The following is a 7,500-nucleotide window of genomic DNA, read 5'->3' on the forward strand; positions in this document are numbered from 1 at the left end:
TGGGATCCTCACGGACAGAAAAGATTGCAGTCAGTTTGATAATGATCGAGTGACATTGCTTCTTCGGTCCGAGCCAGGAATCCCTTATATATGATGCAAAATGGATCTTGTTCTATCGTTGATCAGAGAAATCTCTATGAAAATACGAATCGGAGTTTGAAGAAGGGAAGGAGAAGGTACTCGACCCGCAACAGATGAGGAGGATTTATTCAATCACATAGTTTGGGCTCTAGGATATGGCGCCCTTGGGGCTTTCTATTTGATTGTATCGAAAGGCCAAATGAATTGGGATTTCCTATTGGGCCGGGTCATTTCAGGGCAAGCGGATCATTTATGATGAAAAGGATGAGCTTCAAGAGAATGATTCGGCGTTCTTGCAGAGTGGAACCATGCAGTACCAGGCACGAGATAGATCTTCCAAAAGAACAAGGCTTTTTCGAATAAGCCAATTCATTTGGGATCCTGCGGATCCTCTTTTCCTATTCAAAGATCAGCCCTTTGTCTCTGTGTTTTCACGAGAATTCTTTGCAGATGAAGAGATGTCAAAGGGGCTTCTTACTTCCCAAACAGATCCTCCTACATCTATATATAAACGCTGGTTTATCAAGAATACGCAAGAAAAGCACTTCGAATTATTGATTCATCGCCAGAGATGGCTTAGAACCAATAGTTCATTATCTAATGGATTTTTCCGTTCTAATACTCCATCCGAGAGTTATCAGTATTTATCAAATCTGTTCTATCTAACGGAAGACTATTGGATCAAATGACAAAGACATTGTTGTTGAAAAGATGGCTGGCTTTCCCGGATGAAATGAAAATTGGATTCATGTAAGGAGAAAGGTTTCCCATTACTTAGCCGGAAAGATATGTGGTCATGAAATAGGGATTAAGTGGAACGGAATTGACTGGGTGGTAGAGTTGTGGAAACACCTGTTTCTTCCATATTTTGGACCTTAGCTCCATGAAACAATATGCTACTGCTGAAACATGGAAGAATTGAAATCTTAGATCAAAACACTATGTATGGATGGTATGAACTGCCTAAACAAGAATTCTTGAACAGCGAACAACCAGAGCTATTACTCACTACATCAAAAAATTTCCATTAATGAAAGATGTAAATCCATTGGAAAATCAAAAATACGCATGTCGGATGAAATGGTTGTTGCTATCTGCTCCAATAACGAATCATTGGTTTAACTGAATAACTAAATAAAATAGATAGACCTTTCTCTTCGTCTCAGGTCGATGGATCTTCTCAACTGGAGGATCCCCTATATGGATAATATATGGATAATACACATTCCAGTTGACCGAGCCTAATTCTATTCTAATTGTTTTGTTCCGAAGAAAAGATATCCACAGGGCGGTTCGCCCTATTCAGATATTCACGACCAAAGAAGTACTGGATTCTCTTTCGGATAGGTCCTGAAAGGAAGGAAAGCTGCTGAATGCCACCAGGCGTCTATTATTGAATTCACCGACCCGACCAGTACCCATTTTGGAACGTCCAGTGCCAAAGTCACGGAATGGGTAAGTCGCCAATCCTAAAACGGACTATGTAATGTACTTTATCCGCTGGGTTACGGGGGGCATTTTACCAGAGGTTTATATTGTATCAATCTACCCTTGTGTGCGTGATTCCTGTTGAAGCATATACTCGAGGGGTGGGTGCAGAGGCAGAACGATTTCAAAGCGGACTCCCCATTCATTAGATAGAAGATCCCAAAGATCTCGTGATCCGCTGCTCGAACTTATTCCAATTCAATGAGCATTCTCAATATTATTACCTTGAAGGGACTCGAACCTCCGCTCTTTCTTTGAGATTTTGAGTCTCGCGTGTCTATTTCACCACCGAGGCATCTTGAAAGTGAATCGTATTCCATGAATATGATATCTATCTAGTGTGATGTATGGAATATATGACAAAGGTGAGTGTTGGAGTATTTCTATTGATCGGTCATGTCATATAGGCCGAGTCGGACATCAATTGCTTCGATTTGAAGTATCCGGAGGATGTCTATATTAGATTATATTAAATATATATAGATTATATTACCCCTTCTCATAATGAGAATGTATATAGCCCTATTCGGTCTGGTCCAGGTATGGAATGAACTTATAATCATGGAATCGACTCGATCATCAGATTATAGATTATAAGTTCATCTTCAGCCCATTCCCATTTGGGAACAGATCTACTAATTCTTTGATTCCAGTTAGTAAAGAGGGACCTTGAACTAAAAATAGATTCTAGAAGCTAACTAGAAGCTAAACTAAAAAGGGTATCCTGAGCAATTGCAATAATCAGGTTCATTGATATTCCTGGTATAGTAGATGCTATCACACATACAATCATACTCAATACACAAATCAATTGGTTCAGTTAGGCTGGCTACTGTGTATTATCAACGATTTCCACAGAAGGTGGTAAGATGATGTCTTGAGCAGTTACATATCCGGGACCCTTGGCACAAATAAAGGCGTTACGAGTTCCATACAAATTCCCTCTCAATACAATTTCTTTCAAATTCATTAAAATTTCATGGACTGATTCTTGAATACCTACTATGGTAGAATATTCGTGGGGTATTTTCTCAGATTTTGCGTGTAATGCATGTTCCTTCTAGTTCTCCAAGCAAAGCTCTTCGCATCGCAATGCCTATTGTGTCGGCTTGGCCTTTCATAAGTGGAGACAGAATAAAGCGTCCATAATAAAGGCGCTTACTATCTGTTCTTGATTCAACACACTTCCACTGTCGTGTCCGAGTCGAAGTAGAGACTTTTACTTTCTCTCGAACCATAGTAATATTATTTTATTTGATCAGATCATTGAATCATTTATTTCTCTTGAAATCTCTTTAGTGTTTATTTCTACACGTCTTTTTGGAGGTCTACAGCCATTATGTGGCATAGGGTTACATCCGTACGAAACTTAATAGTATACCACTTCTACGAATAGCTCGTAATGCATCTCTTCGAGACCAGGACCCTTTATCATAACTTCCGCTCGTTGCATACCTTGGTCTACTACTGCTCGAATAGCATTTCCCGCTGCGGTTTGAGCAGCAAAGGATCCTTCTTGTACCTTGAATCCACAAGTGCCGGCGGAGGACCAAGAGTTACCGACCCCGTACATCTGTAACAGTAACAATGGTATTGTTGAAACTTGCTTGAACATGAATAACTCCTTTTGGTATTCTACGTGCACTTTTCCGTGCACTACTGCGCATTCCTACGTGAACCAACTTTTGGTATAGGTTTTGCCATATTTTATCATTTCATAAAGATAAGTCAGAGATATATGGATATATCCATTTCATGTCAAAACAGATCTTCTATTTTTATTTGTTTATCGCTTTCTTTAAGATTAGTTTCTTTTCTTTCAGGAGTTCTTTTTAGAATAGAAAGATTATCCTTGTCTTTATGTCTCGGGTTAAAACAAATTACGATAATTCGTCCCCTCCTACGGATTAGGCGACATTTTCTAAATTTTGAACGGAAGCCCTTATTTTCATAGTTGTTATTCCTTAAATTTTCCGAATTCGCTTATTGGAAGAAAATAAGTTTCTTGAAATTTGAATTGGATCCCCGAAAGAAATCTTGAAGTTGAAAAAACTACCTAATCGTTCGAATCCTTGTTGCAGAAGTCTATAAATTATACGCCCCCTGGTTGAATCATAAGCACTTACTTCACTTTTGTTGACTCTATCCCACGTTAAAACTCTCCCGAAACATAACCTAAAATCAGATCTTCATTATCTAAAGGAATCCAGAGTGGGAGTGATTTACTAATTAAATTAAACCTTCATGAATCCATTTTTTGTTCTTTTATTCCAGGTAAAACTTCCTTGACGTATCAACTACCGTGAACAGGAGGAGTTCTATTAGACAACCCGTGCTTTTTCTTTTTTTTGCACAAATGGAAGTTTCGGATACAATTCGTATACCGGACAGATTACCATATAGAACACAAAATTTCTCCACCGATTCCTTCTAGTCAGCCTCCCGGTCTGTCATTATACCCCGAAGTAGAAAAGAATTACAATCCCCATCCGCCTAAAATCCTAGGAATTTGTTGATAGTTAGAATAGATTCGTAGACCTGGTCGACTGATCCGTCGTAAATTTAAAATAGTTCTATGTGGTCCTTTTCTATTCCGTCTATGTCGTAGGGTTAAAACCAAAAAATATTTGTTGCGTTCCCGATGTTTCCTTACGTTATCGATAAAACCTTCTCGTAAAGTATTTTAACAATGTTTTCAGTGATGTTAGTAGATCCTATTTGAATCGTTCCTTTTCTATTCATATCAGCATTTCGTATAGAGGTTATTATGTCAGCAATAGTGTCCTTACCATGGTAAACTAAAATTTTTATTGCTCCGAATTTTGATATAACCAACGTGGTCTTTTTTTACTTAGTAAAGGTATATACGTGAGACACAATCTACTAATTAATCTATGCCATTTAAATACTCTAAATACTCTAACTATACTTGGGTCTCGTCTTATAATACCTCAGGAGCTAATGAAACTATTTTAGTGAAATTTAACTGTCTCAATTCCCGGGCGATCGCACCAAAATTCGAGTTCCTTTTGGTTTCCTTCTTGATCAATGACAACGCATTGTCATCATATCGTATTATCATCCCGTTGTCGCGTTTGAGTTCTTTGGTACGTACAATTACAGCTCTGATCACTTCTGATCTTTCTAGAGGTGTATTTGGTACTCTTCCTTGATCACAGCAACAATAACGTCACCAATATGAGCATATCGGCGATTACTAGCTCCTATGACTCGAATACATCAATTCTCAGGCCCCGCTGTTATCTGCTACATTCAAATGGGTCTGAGGTTGAATCATTTTGAAATCTCTTTTTCAATGTAACAAGGACGAAAAAAAATATTGTTTGTCAAAAAAAAAAACTCGCAATTGTTTTTATTCCCAAGACAAGACTTCTTTCCTTTGGTTCTATATTCCTATCCTGAAATAATGAATTGAGTTTTTATAGGCATTTTGACGCCGCTATTGAAATAGCCTTTCTGGCTATATTTTCAGCTACTCCGCTCATTTCATAAAGTATTCTGCGGTTTAACGACAGCTACCCAATACTCAGGAGATCCTTTCCCCGAACCCATACGTGTTTCTGTAGGTCTTACCGTAACGGGTTTGTCTGAAATATACGTACCCATATTTTTCCACCACGGCGTACATTTCGTGTCATTGCGCGGCGCCCCGCTTCTATTTGTCTAGATGTAATCCAAGCGGGTTCAAGTGCTTGAAGAGCATATCTACCGAAACAAATTCGATTACCTCGATAAGATATCCTTCATTCTTCCTCTATGTTGTTTACGAAATCAGGTTCTTTTGGGGTTATAGTTGATGGTTGTTGTTTATGAATTCCATCTCTACTACAGAACTGGACATGAGTTTCTTCTCATCCAGCTCCTCATGAAAAAAAAATGAATAAAAATATTTAATTCTTAATCTTAAGATATACGGGTAGTTAATGAATAATTGAATCTTGGGATTCTTTGCTTTGCGATTTTATCTGATCTATTAGAAATTTGTATATCTTGTTTGGATCTATTGGATATATATATAAGTATAAGGAATTAAACACGGATTCTATTTCTAGATAATGTCTTATCTTGGTTTTGTTATAATGTTATAACGAATCTTTATTTTGTTTTTTATCATATTCATATCAGATTCAGATCGACAAAAATTGAACAATCAAATTAAACTCAAATTTTCGCGGGCGAATATTTACTCTTTTCTAGTTCAGTTGTCAGGTTAACCCTGACCTCTCAGAATCAGAATAAAAAGAAATGCAGTGGTCTCTGGTTTGTTCCGCCATCCTCCCCGATAAATCATTAGGATTCGTTTTCAATAGAATCCTCTGCATTCTGAGTTCCGTCGTCCCCATCGCTCTCGATTAATGCTTAGGTCTGAATTCTCAATGGAGCCTTAATTTATAATATTTATTAATTTAATTTTTTAATTTAATATTTATTTAATAAAATAAAAATAAAATTTCTTCTTGAGTCAACCTTCTCAGTCTTTATTGACTTAAGTTAAGGCTCTTGATTTTTTCTTCAATGAACAGATATTCATCTAATTATTGATGAATCTCTATTGATGCTCTATTACATTGCTCTTTATGAGATGCTTCATAGACCTTACATATTGGAATCCTATATCATTTCATTGCTATTTCTGTTTCTCTCTTTCTCTCATCCTTCTATTTATCCACATACTTTTATTTTGCTTCACAATTTCGATCTATTCATAATCAGATTGGTTTTGTCTTTTACTTAATGCAAAAAATTCAGTTGCTATAATGATATGACCAATATATCATATCTTGACTGATTCTTTGGATCCAGATAATCCGAAGCGATGAGTTGGTTATTAGTGCTATAGTTATTAGCTTATACTGTGGTCCGCTTATTTTTTGAATCCTAAGCCTAAAAACCCAACGGTCGCACACTAAGCATAGCAATTATATCAAATGATCAATCAAATTTTTTTAACCTTATAGAATTTAGAACTGCTCATTTTTGATTTTTATGTTCAATCAAAAAATCAAAGAATTTCATCATTTTGTTCTATCGCAGAATAGAACGTAAAGACAAGTAAGTCTTATTCTTATTATTCTTCGTCTATAAATATCAAATTTTGATTCCTAATACCCATAGATAGTTCGAACTCTATAAGAGCAATACTCAATTTTCGCTCCAATGGTTTGTAGAGAACCCTACCTTCTCGGATCCATTCGACACGTGCGATTTCTTTTCCGTCGATACGCCCTGCAATTTGTATTTGAATTCCTTTTGTATCCGCTTGCTCAGTTAATTCAATAGCCTTTTCATTGCCTTTCGAAATGAAACTCGATTCTTTAATTGTCCGGCTATAAATTCGGCAAGAATATTAGGGTGCCCATAAGTTTTCCAATTCTTGTAATAGCAATGTTGAGTTTTCGGTTCATACAATTAAGTTCTTTTGCACATTCATCTGTAGTTCTTCGAGTTTTCGTGGCTTATCTTCAATTAATAATTTAGGAAATCCATATAGATTATCACCTGAATTAGATCCAGTCTTTTTGAATCTCTATACGTGCAATTCCCTCGACACCAGAAGATAGTCTCATATTTTTTGTACATAATTCTTGATACAGTCTCTTATTTTTTATCTTCTTGTAGACCCTCGGAATACTTTTCGGTTGTGCAAACCAAAGAGAATGATGACTTTGGGTTGTACCAAGTCTGAAACCAAGTGGATTTATTTTTGTCCATAATCCTCCACTACTATATATTAGGATATGTCATATTTGTGTTCTTATTTATCCCTTTTTAGCCATCCTAGCCATCCGGTGTTTTTGGTTTTGGGCGCAGCATATATCTATCAAGTGGTTCAAATTCAAGATCTTTCAATGCAATAGTTATATGACAAGTGGGTCTTTTATCAGATAACTCCGTCCTCGAGCTCGAGGT

General features: G+C 36.7%; 3 pseudogenes; 1 reads left to right on the forward strand and 2 right to left on the reverse strand.

Moving 5' to 3' along the window:
* Positions 1 to 1,323, forward strand: part of LOC128289031 (protein Ycf2-like) — a 7,228-nt pseudogene extending 5,905 nt beyond the window's left edge.
* Positions 1,324 to 2,827: 1,504 nt separating this feature from the next.
* On the reverse strand, positions 2,828 to 3,481 carry LOC128289029 (30S ribosomal protein S11, chloroplastic-like; annotated as a pseudogene).
* Positions 3,482 to 6,692: 3,211 nt separating this feature from the next.
* The window catches only part of LOC128289030 (30S ribosomal protein S3, chloroplastic-like), a 2,756-nt pseudogene continuing 1,948 nt past the window's right edge, over positions 6,693 to 7,500 (reverse strand).

The sequence above is a fragment of the Gossypium arboreum genome, unplaced genomic scaffold (genome assembly GCF_025698485.1).
Source record: "Gossypium arboreum isolate Shixiya-1 unplaced genomic scaffold, ASM2569848v2 Contig00390, whole genome shotgun sequence".
Taxonomy (NCBI): Eukaryota; Viridiplantae; Streptophyta; class Magnoliopsida; order Malvales; family Malvaceae; genus Gossypium; species Gossypium arboreum.